The sequence below is a fragment of the Python bivittatus genome, unplaced genomic scaffold (genome assembly GCF_059951505.1).
Source record: "Python bivittatus isolate LINGU-HERP-01145 unplaced genomic scaffold, Pbiv_v1 ctg000020_np1212, whole genome shotgun sequence".
Classification (NCBI taxonomy): domain Eukaryota; kingdom Metazoa; phylum Chordata; class Lepidosauria; order Squamata; family Pythonidae; genus Python; species Python bivittatus.
In genome coordinates this window covers 29,610,229-29,629,454 of record NW_028277030.1, presented here as the reverse complement: position 1 = coordinate 29,629,454, position 19,226 = coordinate 29,610,229, and positions in this window count along the sequence as shown.

Sequence of the window (19,226 nt, the reverse complement as noted above, 5' to 3'; positions counted from 1 at the left end):
CAATATGTTTATCATTTTTGCGCAAGTACTTTGTGAACAAAAATAAATGTTCTAATAGTTCTGAATCTGAGTAATGAAATGCTCAATGTTAACCTACGAAAGCTTTGTTAATTAGAATTACCTTTGTATAACATGCACATGCACTTGTACTCGTTTGCCCTGCTGCAAAACTGATCAAGTAATGCACAAGGGTTAAGGAAGATAGGAGGGCCTCATGGATGATACTTATGGGCACCGATGGGTGTCTGTGTGTTCCGATAGAAACCTCTTTTGTTCCTTTGCCAGTTGAGTTCCATCATCATGTGTCTCCTCAGCTGTGCTTTCACTGACTTGTTGGCTGGTTGGGTCAAACATGACTTGCTGTTAACTTTCTTATCTCTGGTTGCTGTTTTGGGCTCCTTGTCTGATTTCAGAGTTGACTTCAGCTAGCTTGCTCCTCTCCATGTACACATTCTTCTCTAGGGACAAATGTTGGTTATTCTGCTTGGTCTACTTTTCTCAACATTTTCATTCTTATAACAACTGCTTTGTTTTCACTGAGTTCTATTGCAAGATGTATGTAATAGCCCTGTGCGTGGTTCAAAAATTATTTGGAAGAAGCACTTTGGACTTCAGGTAAGCATGAGTAAAGCAGTTCTCTGCTATTTGTGAAAGGCATCTGACATTTTTCAATCTTCTGTGTGAACCTGAAAAAGACGCTACTGAATTTAAGAATTACCTTAACTTAAAGAATAGGTTCTTTAAGAGATATAGAAATGACAGACCCAGCTCTCCTCCATCATACACTGCTAGTACATAAAATTTAGCCCATTGACTGGGGGAAGGAAGGAAGGAGTTGTTGATGTTGTACAAGTAGACACACATAAGTTTACCCTGTAAGAAAGGGCTGGCAACCAGTGTGTCTCCTGACGTTGCTTGAATGATAAAGCTTATCATTTGCCATGGCTCATACTGGCTGGGATTTGTAGCTTAGCAACTAAGGCAATTTCTGAAGGGCCACAGATTCCCCATGGCTGCTACACAGTCTAAATAAATGCCACCCCTTCACATTCCTCAAAGTGTGCAACATTTTCCTATGTATTCATGGCCCTGGGAACTTGGTAGATATAATTTGTAGTACGCACACGCGCACACACACACACACACACTCCCAACTTCCAAATAAATAAAACAACTATCTTTGCAGGTTCTCTGTAGAATGATGCTTTGTCCAATTCTGTTGATAATTTCTGCCTGAGATATTTTTAATACATTCTGTTATTCTGTAATTGATGGTGGTGACTGTAGAAAGGTTGGGAATGAAACAAGATGGCCTAGAGATAGCTCCCTCCTCGGCAGTGCTATCTGGTCTCTTCTGTAGTCTTCCACTGTGAAAGGAAGATACGGTTTTGGAGTCACACATCTTATTGCAATTACCATGATGTACGTTTGGCTTATTTTATTCTGTGAAGGATGATAATGACAGGAGAAGCTTACACTGAAAGCATCCGTAGGAGAACTACTGATGTTCTCTGTTCCTCTTTAGGGACAGAGTCTTAAATAAACTAAATTGCACTTCTTGGAAAACTGGTTTATAGCTTCATCACCACCACCATCACCACCACCACCAGTATTTAATGACTTTTTAAAATGTTCTGTGCTAGAGGAAGGCATTGTAAATCACAAATAAGGATCAACAATTCTGAACCTTTCCAAATTTAGGGAGATAGGCTCCTGATCAGGGGCATAGGCAGGATCTATCGCTTTTGTCAAAATCATGACGGCAATGCCGTGCTATTGTGATGTAATCTCCGCCACTTTTGTAGGGGTGTATGTCACTGCTTTTGTCATTTGCCTTCCCTGGATCTGCCCTGCACATGCCTCTGCTCCTGATCCAGAAGCAGAGCAATTGCTGCGTGCGGAGGAGCCCATGATCCACTTCACAGGACTGCTGTAAACGCCCTTTCTACTGCCTTGAGCTCACTGTGGAAAAGGCAGCATATGCATTACCATCGGCAGTAATAAACATTTGCTTCTACAATTAAGGATGCTTTCATACTGCTTTGGTTAGAAAAAAGCGCCTGAGTCAATAATATCTCTGAGCTGCAGCTGGCACCAGTTCAAATCTACACTACCAGTAAAAGTACACAGATGGGATTTCTCTCTGCAAACTGCTCAATCATCTCTAGGATTCTTTTCTTTTAGTTCGGTCACGCTACATGGAATATAATGTACTGCGGTTTCCCTTTGTGGAAAAGTAATCCAGTTTCTTGTAACTTAACTTGGGAGAAAAGATGGCTCTGTAAGAAAGAAGCAGCATCTGCAGAAAATGAGGTACTTAAGGGATATTGGAAGGCAGATTACAAATAAGCCATCTGTCACACATATTTATTTGTATAGTACCTTTTTGGGGTAGTTTCCCTGTTACCCTATTTTCTTGTATATTGCGTTCACAAAAATATTCATATAACGTTCTGTAGTCAATGACTTTTCATAATTACATTCTGAAAATGCTTTCTGCTCACTTCCCCCCCCCCCGACTTTAAACCTTTTCTCCACTTTCTTTATATACTTCCAGAACAGTAAACTCTATACGTGAGCGGTATGTGAAAATTGTACGTAACTTGAAAGACAGAGAGCCGGTCAACGTCCTGAGGGAAACAGTGACTTGAAGGAAATGGTGCTTATTGAGATTTATGCTCTATTCCAACTATCCAGTCAGGAAGGGAGGCAGCAGAGGGATTTTCCTACATTAAAAAAAAAACAAAACAGCAACAACCCATAAATGTTTCACTAATGCAATAAGAGCTATGGCCTGCAAACAATATTCATACAGCTTCATTTAACAAACACTGATCTAGTACCACACAGCCTTACAGGCTCCATAGTTTCCCATAATGTCAATCTGCCTAATTACAGACATTTATGACATCTAAGTGGCTATATCAGTGGCAAGCAAGAAAGTTCATGATGACAGGCTCCACTGTGAAACAGGGCAATCTTACTGGCTTGTAGAGGCTCAGTTGACCACTAGCAGGCAGCCTTAGTGATCATCTGGATTTTTCGTGAAGATATGGTAGCCTTACTGTGAGAGAAGGGCTGGAATGTGCTGCCAGATGATACATTACATCTAAACATCTATGACTGTTTAGATGTGGTGTATCATCTGGGAACATGTTACAGCCCTCCTCTCAAAGGACTATGCCACAGAGTCTTTAGCAAGTATCCAGCCTCAGATGGTCAGCATCGCTACTGTATGTATGAAAAATAATAAAGCAGATAGCTATTGTCATGTATTCTCAAAGCTGTTCAGAATTCTTAGCTGAATGCTGACATTTAGTCCCAGATACATATACATGAAATTCTGAAATCATTCAATGGTCTGCATGATTTTCCTGCAACTGAAGATAGATTTCTGAGGTTCGTGGGATTTTGAGAAATTATGATACACGATTGGAAAAGTGAACAGGACACTTGGAATCAGCCATGGATTTCCTCAGTGTTATTAGGAAAGTCACAGTGTTTCTGCCTCAGTTCTCCATAATGGGAAGACTAATGGCCCATGTCAGGAGTGGTGGGAGGATTAATGACATCAGGAAATGTTGCAACCTGCCTGGAACTTTATGGATCAGGTGAGCCATAAATTAAATCACAACTGAACTTGTGAACTTCAACCAATTTTAGTAAGGTCTAGATTCGCCATGTTGCTACATAGGAAGTAATAATAAACACCACCCTCACGCTGTAGGAAAATCTCCTTTAACAGCTTAGATTTAGAGGCATTTTTCAACTCATTTGTGGCTTTTCTCTCTCTGCTTTCATTTTAATTGGATTTTATCTGATAATCATTTAGAAACGATCGTGACTGCCTGGGGACAATATCCATAGCATGTAATGAAGGCAGTTCTTTGCCCCCTACCTTCCTCCTTTCCCTTTCCCTTTCGAAGCAGAAGAAGAACATCCAACCAGTTTCCCATAGCCCAGCTGTAAACCAAAGAAAATACAGAAAGCATTGAAGAAAAACGCTCATCTGCCACTCAATTCTGAGCACTGCTATTCCCAGGGCTGGCAATAAAAAATCTACAATTAGTCCATTCTAGGTTTAATGGAGTGCTCATATTTCAGGATTGTTAGAATAAGTAGATTTTAGTGGTTTGTTTTGTCCTGCAAGTTGGTGATAGCAGAATTATGATGTCCAAAAAAATAGAAAATGAGGATGATGTGCACAAGCCCTTTTTTCCAGGAAAAGCAAGGGAGACGTTTGCCTTCTGGCATGGACTGATTTGCTCAGCTTGTACATAGTTCAGATCAGCTGATTTCCCCCAGGTACATATCAATCTGCAATATGTAGAATCTCTGGTCTTTTTTCGCCCTACCTCCCACTTTTAACAGCTAGTCCCCTTCAAATTTGCAGGTGCAATTAAAATGAACAGAAATGATTTTCTGCCAATGAAAAATTGCTGTACAAGACAGTTTGCCATAAGTCACTGCTTTATTTAGAAAGAATGCTAAATCTAGTAATCGGACTAAGGAGTTCTGTGTCCTTTCAGATGAGCAAAATACGTTGATCTCTGTAGTGTTTTTTGCAACTGCAATAAATTCTTCAAAATCAGCACAACTGTTACTGTTGTGTAAAATTGATAATTGGGCTCCTGGGGTTTAGTAAATAAAGAGCCCTAGCTTTTCAATGGACATCTGGAAGCAATGTGCGGCTGGCTATTGCAAATGTCATATTTTTAGGAAATGTTTGAATTGTTATGATTAGGTTATCACGATGCTTTCATAATTCACACACAGCAAAGACATGTTGCTGAATTAGTGTAAAAATGCAAGAATGCTAAAAAGGAGTAATGGATGCTTTTAATGTAAGATAAACATTCCAAATACCTACAATTCACTGTTCATTTTCACTGTTACTGTTTGTTCTTACTGGTACCTTGTTGTTTTCTCCTTTCCTTAGGCATTGTGCTTACAAAATTGCAAGATTCTGTTAATGTAGCCTTACAATAAAGTAGAATTAGTTCATCTAATCTTGTTTCTTGTCTGGTTTACCTGGGAGGGCTGACACCAATCTTACAAGTCTGAAAGCACAAATCTCCCGCCCTCTTTACCGCCTGAGTAGTTAGGGCGGGTCTTTCCTAAGTTTCTTTCTTTGACTGTTACCCTGTTGTGGACTCCTTTCTCTTTTATCTGATCATTCCCTAGGCGGCATCTCTTTCCCCCGTCTTCCAAGGCCACCCTCACATCCCATCACACAAGCTGTACTTGTACAACATTAAATGGCAGCATCACTTGAACAGTAGGAGCAGCGATGAATAACTGAATATCATCAGTATACTGATGTTAGTAACCTCTGTGCTGATAGATGGTCTTACCCAGTGGTTTCATGTACATATTAAACAGGGGCATGGAGAGAGTCAAACTGTGTGGCAAACCCTTAAACCAGAAGCCTAGGGCTGGACTTTATGCCCCAGCAATACTGACTGGAACCAACCTAGGAGGAAGGAGGAGAACCACTGCAGAATTGTGCCTTCCATTCCCAATCAACTGGCCCAGAAGGATACCATGATCGATTGTATCAAAAGCCATTGAGAGATCAAGGAGGGTCTTAATCTCTCGAGCCTGCCAGAGGTCATCCACAAGCATGATAGATGCCAACTTGGTATTATAACTTGGCATGAAACCCAACTGCAACAACAGATCTAGATAATCCGTTTCTTCCAGAGTCCTTTGGACCTGCATGCCTAAAAATGAAATGTTGGAGACTGGATGAAAGTTGTTTGGCATAGCTGGGCCAGTGATGATCTCTTAAGGAGTGGGTGGACCACAGCCTCCTTTAAAGCAGATGGGACCATCCTCCCTACAAAGTGGCATTCATCATTGCCTGGACCCAGTTACATGTCATCTCCTGGTAAATCTTGATCGATGAAGCGGGAGGGGGGACATGGATCTTACACATAGGTGGTAGAACTCAACACCCAAGACCCTGTCCACTTTCTCAGGAGTAACTGGCTCAAACTCAGCCCGGATAGTAGAACAAGGCTGGGCCTCAATCACCTCCATAGGATCAGCATAGCTGGAGTCCAACTTCAAGCAGATCTGAGCAACTTTATCTGATAGATGCATAGTATAATCATCACAATGGCCCTGCAAGGATTCACATAACCTCCCTTTGCCACAAGGGACTGAGCCACCTGATACAGGGGTCACTGGGCAGCCATCTCTGGATGCCATAGGGGCAGAGAAATAATTCATTTTGGCCACCCTTATCACCATAAGGTAATCCTAAATACAGGCTCTTACTTGTGCTTGATCAGACTCGCTCTTTTGTCTTCCTCCATCAGCACTCTAGGCATCTGTTACACCACTTGATCTACTGAAGTTCCTCTGAAAATCAGGGATCCACACACACAGAAAGTCTGCACAGGAGTGATCTGATCCAAGTCTATACCAATAAACGTATAGTTTACAAATCACAGGACATAATACAGTAGTTTTCCTATCTTCTTCCTTGGTCGTTCCCCAGCTTGAGTAGTGTGTTCAGTTCTAGATTCCACATTTTCAGAAAGATTTGCAAAAACTGGAACAGGAACACCAAAAGGTGACAAGGATGTTCATAGGACTGGAAACTAAATCTTACAAGGAAAGTTTGAGGGAATTGTATATGTGTAATGGTGAGAAAAGATAACCAAAAGATATTTGATAGCACTTTTGAAAGATGTCATACAGAACTAAGTCAAGAAATATTCTGAATCATCCCAGAGTTTAGGATACTGATTGTTGATCTGTTCCAGGAAGACAGATTCAAGCTGAATGATAGGAAAAAAAAAATAGTAAGAGCAATTAGATAGCAAAATCCAATATTACGGATAGTTCAGAGGTCTCTTTCACTGGATATATCCAAGCAGAGATTGGATAGCCATTTTATGGGGAGGATTTAATTAGGATTTCTACACTGAACAAGAGGTTCGACTCAATGTCCTAAATAGCTCCTTCCAACTCTATGGCTCTATTACTACTATATCTGAAATAAGTTTTTTAAAGCATCATTTAAAAATGTATATGTGTCTGTGTGCTTTCTCAGGTTCATGGGCTAGGGCTGCTTTGCCATGACTAAAAATGTGACTAACACACATCTGTGATCAAACCATCAAAAAATTTTTTTGTGAAATGTTTAGCGTTTTTAAAAAAGCATTTATTCCTAAATTGCTCACCCTTAAAATAAGGATTGAGTTTAAATCTATTAGAAGACAACCTAAGCTCAGTTATTATTCCTAAATTGTTCACTCTCAGAGTAAGGATTGAATTTAATTCTCTTAGAAGTCAGCCTAAGTTATTAGAAATGACTTGCAGTGGTTGATAAGAACAATTTTATTGTCTTAGCTGTGCCAAATGTGGAATGACTAAACTTTAAAAAGATAACAATTTGGCTAGATAAAGAACTTTGCAGGGGGGGAGGGGGAGAGAATGCTGTCTCGTATTGTAATAAGAACTTAGATTCAAGAAAAAGGCACCCATTTATGGTTTGTCTGTTAATCTTTGGGGTAACTGTCACAAAGGGAATGAATTGGGGATTTTAAGCAATGCATGTCTACCTTACCACATTTTAAATCTAAACAATTTGTCAAAATATTATTTGTACATATATCCATAATGTTATTTCTTTTCAGAGTAAAAAAAGTTTTAGAATGCATAGAAAAAGAATAAGAAGTAGTAAGGAAAAGAAATTAAATGCAGGAAATAAGAGGAAGAGAGAGTAAATTCAGCACCATTCATCATACCTTTACACACCTTTCTATCCTTGCTTCCCACCATATTCATACATTAATCCATATATTGCCTCTCATTCTGCACACCTATCAGTTCCGTCCACCACCACTTTCTTGGTCTTCCCCTCACTTTCAACCCCTTCTTATTCATATATTTATTTTGTGACTGGATATTTATTCTCTCTTGATGATCAAACCATCTTTTTCATGCTGGTCACTTACTTTGTACTCAACCCACATTCATTGAACACCTAATCATTCCTAAAACGACCTCTTATTGCCTTATCACATGCATGCTTCTTAAATTATTTTGTAATATTGCCTATTCCTGTGGTATTCAATTTATTTTTATGTTTCTTCTGATACACCCAACCCTAATTTCAATATAACAAAGTAGGGAGAAGCACACATTTATACACAGCCTGTGATGACTGGGATGTGTGGGAAGATTCTTCTTCTGACAATATTTCTAATAACTGATTGCATAATATCCATTAATCTCCTACCACCATTTGTATGGCTTAAAATTTCCTCATCCATTCCTCCATCTTTAGCAAACATTCTACCAAGATACACAAATTCATTTACTTCAAATTTTAATCATTTATATGTACAGTGTAATTCTTCATTCCATTTTCTATGTTAAATACAACTATTTTGGTCTTCAACACATTAATTTTCAGATCCATATTCCTCATTGCTTCATACAATCTGGCTGAAATTTACTGCAAATCAGTCACGTTCTTGACCAATAATCAGCATTATCTGCATATAAAAGTACAAACATTCATGTCACTAATCAATACACCCTAATATCCTCACAAACATTTCTTACACATTTATCCATAAATAAATTGAGCATCTCACATTTTTGTCTTACTCTGCTCAGTTTTATAACCTTTGCAATATATTCCATTTATTTTCATACATGCTTCTCCTCTACCATATTCTACTCTTATTGCATTCAGTGACCAACCTTCAACTCCATACTTGGGCAAAGCATTCCATAATTCATTTTATCATAGAATTTCTCTAAATCAGTGTACAATATTTTTTCTCATATATTTGTAATTGTAGTGATATTAAAAATGTTTGGTTATACATATTAGAATCTAAACAACACTGCCTCCCACACATAAGACCAGTAAATCCAGTAGATCCAGAAGAAGATCCAGTAAGACCAGTAGATCTAGAAGAAGAAAAGTTCTGTCTTTAATATAACATTTATTTCCTAAAGGTGCCAACCAGATTTATCTGAGTAACACAGCTTATGTAACTCAGAAACATTTAAAGTAGCAGAACTGTTGGAGTTCCCATAAAGTGCAGTAATATTCAGATCAGTTCTCTTGCTATATAGTCATCAGCGTGTACCATAATAAAAGGAAGCCTGGGCCTTGGCTAAGTTGATTTTGTTTACTATCCATCTACGATGTAACTTCTGTGCATCTGCGTCTAATAATAATGTTTCCCAGTGAAGAAGCAGTAGCATCTCTAGCAAATCACAATGATGCCAAAATGATGTCATCGCACAAGTGCTGCAATTATCTATTTGTGACCGAACAATTGATGTAAGTGTGTAAGTCACTCTCTTGGCCTCTCCCTAAACCCAAAGGTAATTCCTTTTCCAAGCACTATTCTCAGTCTTTTTAGCAAGATCTGTTAAGAAGAAAGGGATGGGGGTTATAAGAATCTCAGCAAGTAAACAATTTTTTGCCTACAACAAATATAATCCCAACATACATTAGGGCACAATCTTCCTCATTTTCTTTTTTGCTACCTTGCAAACTGATTATGAAGGAACTTGCAAATGGTTATTTATAAAACCATCCTCTGAATCCATATCCTTATCAGGGAACCAACCATGGCATTTGTGGGAAAATGTCACCAGACATATCTCAATCAACCATTTTTCAGATGCTCATGTGAATGATCTTCTTAACTAAATAATTTCCCATGGCTTTTTTATGAATGCCATTGCCAGTCTTGGAAACCTGGAGCATAAGAAATTGTGCTGTGGAAAAGAAAAGGGTCTCGGGGATAACAAAAATGACTTTTAGTAAACCATCATGCTTTTCAAAACAGAGATTGGGAGTTTGGCCAAAAGTAACAGTTCCTTGAAAAGAGGATTTTTTTGTCCAAACATTGTGGACATCTGATTTCTGCATTGTGCATGTGCACAATTTACATATGTGAATTTTAATAATACTGATCCATGCCTGTGTGGAACTTTTACCTTAGAGTTAAGACTCCAGTCCTCTGATTACGATTTCCAAACTCCTTGGTTTGTTTCTGCTAAAAACAAACAGAAAACAAACAATCCCCTCCACCACCAGCAAAAACAAAATAAAAAACCCTGCAGTGATGATAATGTTAAATAAGACCAACTGATGTTGATAGTGCCAGAAATTGGGCTTCAAAATTACTTTTAAGAATATTTCTACAAACTCAGAATATATAATATCGGAAGGAGAATTCAGTGTCATATTTTCCTACCAGTATTATTTAATTGGGGAGAGTTGCAACCAATGGATCAACATTCAGTGGACCTAAAAAGCGGACCCTGCACCTGTGGGAAAACACTAGGAAGAAAAAAAAATGTTGGGGGCGGGGAGGCATGCAGTATAGAAGTATAGGATTCAGAAGATGGTGATGCAGTCTGAGGAGAGGTGCAGAATTTGCCTCCGTATATATATGATTATTGAAACTCTGGAAAAAGTACAGCCTTGCTGGTTTCTTTTCCAAGGTACTAGCCAGGTCTGCCTCTGATTATCTTTTTTGAGATGAGTCAAGGTGGGCAACAACTGCCACCTGAGGAGGCTTAATACAGTCAAGCCCATTCCTCAGGGGATACTGTTGATAGAGGGAGAGGTGGGGACATGCGACTATGCCCATATCTGTTGAGTGGGTTGCAGCAGCTAGCAGGATTTTTTTACAATTTATTTTAGTAGGTATTTTATTTATAGTATTCCCTGTAAAAACATCTGAATTTCTGTGGGGGTTCAGTAGAATTATTAAGGTAAATTACTGTAGCATTCCATAAGGCAGGCACTTTCTAAAAAAGTGAGTCCAAGAACTTGGGATTTTAGCTGAAGTACAGAAAGGTACACAACCCATCATTTTTCATAGGGTCAACCAGGGGGCATCTCCATTTTTACATTTCACTGCCTATTAGGCATATGCAATCTCCCAGGAGTAAGATTGGTCTTCTGAGATTCTTTGATGCTAGGCCATGCAGGAGAAATGGAATGAAGAACGGAGACCTTTCTCAGGATGTAGGAATGACTAATCACTGCACTGTTCTCCTCTCCAAAATATTTTTCTTCCCATGCTGTTCAGAATGCAATCATCTATATGTCTATCTGGAATGTGAAAATAATAGCAAGACAGCTAGCTCAGTAAAAGGTGTTCAAAATCTTGCACGTTATTGTTGCCTTAGATCTCTGAGTCTATTTACAGGATAGTCTGTATTTATTTTAGCCGGGCAAAATAGCAGCCAAAATTGCAAGGCACCAATTAAATAAAGGCAGGTATAGGGGAGGAGTATGGTAACCTTGAATTTTCAAAATATTGTCTTCTAAAGTGGGTCAGGTCTGAGCAAAAGCAGATTCTACAGGGTCACAGTTAGCCCTGGAGGAATCTAGCCTTCTAAAAATGCAATGAGTTGACAACCAATTTGAAATAACCAGCTTAGACAGTTTTGAGAAGTTATTTGTGAGCCTTTCCATAATCTCTGAATTAAAGAGCAAAAGTTGATTTTCTTGTTTCTGGCTGTTGTTTATTTGCATTTTAAATTATTCCTTTACTCTGTGCTAATTGTAAATAAGTATCTTAATCAGGCAGAGGGCAGTCATGCTTCACAATTGTGCTCCTGCAGTGTGCTGCCAAATTCAAATGACTGTTTGTAATCCCACCATGCCCAAGATTTGTATCTCTCCAGCATGAACCTGTTTATAAAGCAGAACCTGTTTCTTGACCCCATTTTCTCACTGCCTACAGTAATAACAATGATGTGGCCAATGAGCAGTTGAAATGCATGGACATAGATAACTAAATAGTAATGCTTACCAGTCTGATTAAGGTTTGCTTCTCCTACTTCAGTGTCACCACTACCACCAGTCCAACTTCCAGCTTTCAAGGAGGAACGCAGAACATATGTGATACATCTTTTTTCCCCAACCTTCCACCTGGTTACCTAAGTAGAATACTATCTCAGTGGTGAAATAAGTAAAGCCCTGGTTTGCTGACCATCCACGACAAATGCACCAGAGGAATGAAAACATGCTGAAAGCCAAAAACTGAGCTAAATGTTAGTGAGAACCCCATGCAGGATACAAATGTCAGCTAACTGTTTTAGTAGAAGGCTTGGGTGAATGGTTAAAAAAGATGCTTCTGTAATGCTGAAGACATTTGATCTAATGTCTGGCAAACTGTTTGGAAAGGTTGTTTTATACTAGACTAGGAAGATTCCTTCTCTTTTACTGCTGCAGAGGGAGAAACAGAGGAAAAGGGCCATAGATGAGGAATGCAACTTTAGGCTCATTCATGTGGGAAAATATGTAATCAAAGTTACCACAGAAGAGCAGAAAACACATTTGAATGAAATCAAATGAAGGGATAAACTCCTCTGAACTTCAACAAGACTTTTCTTTCTTTTTAAGTATCTCACAACTACTTCATTGATTTAAATGATGTTTCTAAAGCATGGAAATAGACTAGTTTGGTGTGAATCCATCCATTAAGGAACACACAGACCAATCAATAGCAAAGGTCACTATATTTGCCTTTAAGATCAATGCTGGGAGTGAAACTGTTATAAAAGTATCCAGAGTTCAGAAGTCAAATATTATTAACACTGAAGGAAAGATTGAATAGATTGCACAGCTTCCAATAGGAAGATGGTCTCCTTTTAAGTAAACTGCAATCTATATCACCCAACAAAGTAGTCCTCAGTTTATTAGATTTTTCCACTTAGGAGGTATCTGCAAAGATCAATTTGTATTATTGGCTATGTTGACATGCTGAAACAGATCTGCAAATATGGTCTGAGTCAAATATATTTATAAGTGCAAACTTTAGTACTGCAGAGATTTCAGTGCAAAAGTGTTCTTTTTATTTCATAAACTAATTTGTGGTAAAGAAAACAAAACAAAACTGGAACTTGCAAAGGAGAGGAGTGGCTGTATGGCCATTATTAAAAGTACCATTTATTACAATATGTCACTACCTGTAGTTGTATTTTTTTATTTTATTCAAGAAATAACTAGACATTGAAGATTAAAAATGGAATGGTATAATGAGGAAAAATAAAGGCATGGAGGAAAAAAAATGGGACCATACGTAACTACCTTTGAGACCGTTTTTCCTTTTAACCCAGAAACAACTCTATGACAAATTATGCTAAATACAAATAGCAGCAGGAAACAAGATTGTTTACTACTATCCCCAAGTCCACATGAATAATCTAACAGTAGTTACATCAGTGAAAAAAGGGGAACGTAGTTGTATGGAACTATTTGCAAGAAAACAGTTTGCTTACTTCTAACTGAAGGCACATTTGATATTTAAAATGGGCTGGATCTTTTGTTTGCATATACCTATAAAGTAGGAATCATGAATATCCTGCCTAGCAGAGAGGTCATAATTCAATGGCAGGATAAAAGCTTTACATTCTAGGATTCCAGGTTCAGTCCATGGCAGCATAACCCATGTGCTCTGACAGAGTCAGCATGCTCCGGTCCCATTGATTAAACAAACATGATTCAACTTGATCTGTCATCATGTGTTTTTGTAGCATGGTTATTGTTGCATTTTCTAAGCCTCTCAGAGTCATAACAGATTGGGGCAGCCTATAAGTTTCATAAATAAGTGAATAAATCACCAGTATTTTTTTTTAACATTATGCTCATTGTCACAGAATAATGTCAGCTGTCCTTTAACTTTTCCTTTAGCTGCCCAGAGTCTTTTGGAGTGGGTGGCCATAATAAATTTAATAATACAAATAAATAAACTAACTTTTGATGTGTGTAGTCACAATAATGTTGCATTACAGATTGCAAATATCTAAAAGACAATGACCTAATATAATTTGCTTGTTGTGAAGGAGATGACACCTACAATGGTAGCTGGGACTCTCTTATATTACCAACTACATGGTTCTTTTTTGTTCTTCTGCTCTTCGAACACTCTGTATTCTATGAAGATTAAAAAAAGACAAGACCTATTGTTGGCTCACACTTACTTCTCTTATGAGAAGATTAGAAGTAAGCAACTCTTTTTTTCTAAACAACCCAAACCATCTCTGCCTTCCCAGCCTTTTCCTGATTGGCTGAAATGGGACCAGAGAAACTGGCCCTGCTTGAATTTGGCAGTGACTTGATGATTCTGATCCTTCTTCTGGACTGGACAAGATTAGAGGTTCTCCTTATCAATGAAAACCCTTGCTTATTGTAATTGGTACTATTTCTAAAATTGCTAGCCATATCTGAACTGTGTCCTAATACATGGTTTCAATTTAAATGGAATATGGCATCATTCCTTTTTCAGCTAAAATAGCTGGATCCACAAATCTACTAGCCGCTTTACTTCTTTGCAAAGTTTATGTTGTGTGTATGTTGTGTGTGTATGTATATATATATACACATACATGTAGACACAGTTGGGAATAGCTTCTGAAGCAAATTCCATGGGAACCTGGAAAAAGATGTGGCCACTTTAATGTTTTGAAAAGAGGTACTTTATTCATGCTCCCATGTGTTTGGAAACCATATCATTAAAAGGATTTTTACAGTTTAGTTATTAGGAAAGAACAACCCAACCCACACCTTACTCCCATATCATCCGGTGCTAGTTTAATGGTTCTTTGGATTCTACTTTTCTTTCTTTCATGTAAAACCAAAGTTAAAGGAGTACAGTGACTTGGTGTGGTGGAACCCAGCCTAAGTAATGTGATAACCTGCATTATGCACAGATCCTGTTCAGCATTTTCTTGACTCATTGCTTCCCAATGGTCTCCAGTCTTTGGAACAAGACTGTCTTAAAGGAAAATATAAGGCTGTTCAGCCTTTAATTCCCTTGGCTGCCTTTGTCATCTACCAATGTGTAATAGGAGGGCAATTTTGATTTATGCAGATATACATTTTATTTTACTGAATCAAATGTTATTTATTTTTAATCTATAACCAGATGCAAGTCACCTTGAAGCCACAAATCTTGTTCTTCTACGGAGTCATGCCATAGAGACTAAGGCAGCTGAAGTCATTTGTTCAGCTTCAAATGCTGTAAATTCATCAAGTGCAGAGCCATTTATGGAGAAATTAGCAAGATGTTGCTAATGTGTTCATTTCCACACAATACAGGCACCTTATTGCAAAGGTCATAGGCTGCACTATCTCAGATTTATGAGGCCAGTACAAATTGACCTGTTTATATATGTGATTTGCTAATTTGGTGTGATAAGGGGAAGGTGGGAGTTGTGGAAAAAATGTGCTAACCCAAGGAAAGTAGATCAAGAAACAATTTTTCATAACTATAGTCCTAAATCTCAAGGTTGCAATGTTGAGAACTTTAGACAGATTAACTGGTCACAAATACTGTCCCATCCATATTAAATATCAGATGTGAGCATCATTTTCATTCTCAATTAATATTAATATTTCTGTATGCTTTTTTCCATGGAAGAAACCCCTTCTCCATTCTTGCACAATATTCAGAACATTATTTTGCTGCTTGAAATAATGTGAATCTCCCATTTTATAAGGTTTTCATGCAAATCATGTTAATGGGTTTAGAAAGGCAGAGATTAATATGGCAGATTTCATGCAAAGTGAGAGAGCACAATATATAGAAATAGGATTAAATTCATGAGAATGTAACATTTTAAATACCATTAATATTCAAGGGATTGTTATTGAAGATATAAGCAGGAAGACCAAAGTAAGAGGACAGAATAAAGCACTCATTGTTTCAGTGTTTGTCAAGACCTGGGCAAATGATTTACTGCAAACCAGGAAATAGGGATGTTGTTGAGTTTCGTTTTTTATCTTCACTTTTAAGTGAACTAACCTATCTTCTTAGACTACTAGACAGATAGGAATATAGTTATCTGAATTCTGAAATGCAGTCCCCAGATGAAAAAAAAATCTTAAAGTCCAAAAGTTATGGGAAAATATATACTATTTAATGCAGAATTTAATGCTTTTCTTTAACTTACAGAAAATACAGTGTTATAGACTTGAATCCTTGTGTACCTGACACAATCTGGAAATTGATCCATCGATACTGAACCAGAAAAATGAAGTTAGTGGAGCAACTGTAAAGGAAAGATAAGGAGGAAAAATTCAAACCTGCCCATTGGCAAAAATGTATTATTTTAATTATGAACTAAAACACCCATGAAGTATTGAGGAAAAATATATAATCATCGCTTCACTTGTTTCTTGATTTGATTCAGAGGCCAGATACTGAGAAGGCACTTATACATTTGGGGGCCAGAACTCGGTCACAGCATGCTGTAAACCTATACCTCTATACCTTGGCAAGGTATAGAATCTGTACAGAAGATCTAATGAACATGTGGAAATCAGGGACCTTGGCTGTGATCCCAATTGGCTGGCCTCCCTATATTTGTTGTACTCACTGGCATGCATCTCTGGAGTTGGGGATGAGATTGTGGCAAGGCAGAAGAGTTATGTGGTACGGGGGGGAGCAGCCATTTATGAAAAAAAAATGTTTCAAAACAGCGTAAGCACTCTATGAAAAATAATAAGGCTTACAAACTGCTATTTCCTATGCTCTGTTGGTCACTTTATTCTTCTGCTTCTTACAGTTAGATACAGTTCCTCCCCATTAGTTCATAATATGGTGAAAAAGGAATATTCCAGCTTCTTAGGAGTGTTCACCAGATGTGTCTGGAGAATGGGTTCGGTGTAGATTAGGCGGCCATTTCTAGATACTTTATTATCAGAACAGAAGGTGAAATGGCAGTAGACTTTTTCAGTGCTATAACAGGCAGGCATCCAAAGAAAGAAAATCTGTTTTATGGTAAATGTATCCTTAATTTAGTGGATTACATATACATGGGTGGGTTGGGTTTTTTTTTTTAGGGTGGGAGAGGAGGAGTATAGAATGTTATTTCATGCAAGGCCATATAAGAAGTGTAACAGATAAACAAGACTAATTTTGAATGTTAGTCCTGTAGTTTAGTGCTAACAATGGGTCAGATAACATTAGAAAATACGCTTAAAATAAACATTTTTTAAAATGTATATTTTTATATGAAAAACGTATACACACTTTTTAATAAATTATTGAAGGTTTCTTTAGGAAACAAACAAGCACCAGAAAGTGAGAATTTTGCTAAGTGTGGTGGTGACTTTTCAATAGGGGCCATGTCTATATGTCCCAAAAAGACTCTTGTAAAAGTTTGGAGGTCTTTGGGAGTGACCTGAGCTATAAGCCAGGACTTTGAGGAGAATGGAGAAGAATTGCCTCCACTTGATTTTTTTATAATATTCTCCCCCATCAAATCTCTTTGCTTTAATAACGGCCCCCCCCCCCCAACAACAAACTTTAGGAGAGTTTTTGATCCTTGGCAAAAGTTTTTCAGGGAATGGTTAAAATATGAGGACATGGAAAAGTCCATTTCTGCCATCCTGCTCTAGCAACGTTTTGATGGACCTAATCAATTACAGGTAGTCCTCATTTAATGACCACACTTGGGACTGACAACTCCATCGCTAACAGAAGTGGTCACGAAATGGGAAATCATGTGACCGCGACTGTGCTTTCCTGCTGGAAACTGACAAGACTAATCAGTTTCACACATCTGCCCTGTTTGCCTCCTAACCACTCCCCTGCCCTTTGGAATGCTCAAATTAATGTTTGCATTTACGTTCATTGGAGAAGAAGGGATTACAAGAGAGAAAGCAGGCACACAATGGGAAATGCACATTGAAAGCAATGTGCTGGTGCTGGCAGCTGCAAGTGCACTGCACAAACAGCCCGTTATATTGTAATGATAAAAATAGGGATCTAAGAACAAACTTGTTCCCTTCACTCTGATTTTATGTTGGCAGAAAAAGATGAAAAAAAAATCAGGTGTGATTGCATATTGTTACATATTGATGCACCCAGAACTGTGCAGTCCTCACACTGAGCACCGTAACTGCGCTCAGTCTAATGCCAAAGCGAGAAATAACATATTATTCAGCTCAGACTGGAAGCACTTATTGGCTTTCCGATTTGCAAAAGGTCAGTGTTCAGCCTGGTTGGGAAGAGCCAAGGCAGATCTTCAAATGTTTTAACTTGCAAGACATTCCAAGCTACAGCTCTGATAGCTCACCACACGGGGCCATTGCACAGAGAGCCTAACATTCTTAATTTTTTTCAGAATATGTGAGTATATCAACAAAGGCAAAATGTATATTTCATATCCCATGAACTGAACCCCATTGCTTATTCCCTGGAATCGATTCATCCAGCAGTCAGCATTCGGCACAAAGGAATGAAGTGATGAGCATTTCTATAGGAACAGGACTGATGCTACCAATATAGGTGGAATTTTGCACAGAAGGGGCAGCTGTTTAGTAACACTATAATCCTAAACTCATCTACACATATTTTCAATTTACATGCATAACTGGCTGACTTGGGGCATATTTATAAGTTGGAATTAGACAAGGAGACAGAAAGAAAAAGAGATTCCAGAGATACTTGTTTTGATTTTCTGGCTGATTGGGAGATCACAAGAAGCAACTGCCAAGAAGATGTAAGCAGGAAAAAAATAAGTAAATGTAATGCACTAACAGAATTTAGGCTTACTGCAAGCCTGCATCTTCTAGAATTCTAATATCTGGATACAGTTCCAGCACTAAATCTACTACAACAGCAACAAGATAATGAATTTAAGATTCCATTCTTACAGTAATTAGAGATAATTCTACTTTGTTTTACAAAGCTTTTTGTGAATATAATGAAATCTGGAAGATATTTAGAATAAGCAATGACTAGTAATTTATAAATTAAAGTGCAGCCTCAGTAAAGGACATACCACAGCACTAATAAATTAGAAGTGTGAGCCAATTTTCATATGTAGAAACATGTGGAAAATAATGTCTAATCCACAAAATGCTGCAAGGGCATGTTAGGATAATAAACATTTGCATCTGTACCTGGTCAGTCTGTACTGTAATTAGTAACTCCCTTTGTGTTATAGATATAATTATAGGAGAGCAAGTTCTTGGAGGCTAGAGAAGGCCTTTTCATTTTGTGTGTGTGTTTGCACTTGACTGTGGCACATGACACTATCAAATATACCCAATTGTACATCTCTACTCCTGGCCTCCCAAGTGATGCTGTCAAGGTACTCTCTCAGTGGCTGGAGTGTGTTGGGGTCTGGATGAGGAAGAGCAGGCTTCAGCTCAACCATTCCAAGACTGAGTCGATGCAGGTTTTGGGCCCCATGGGTCTGGGAACTGGAGA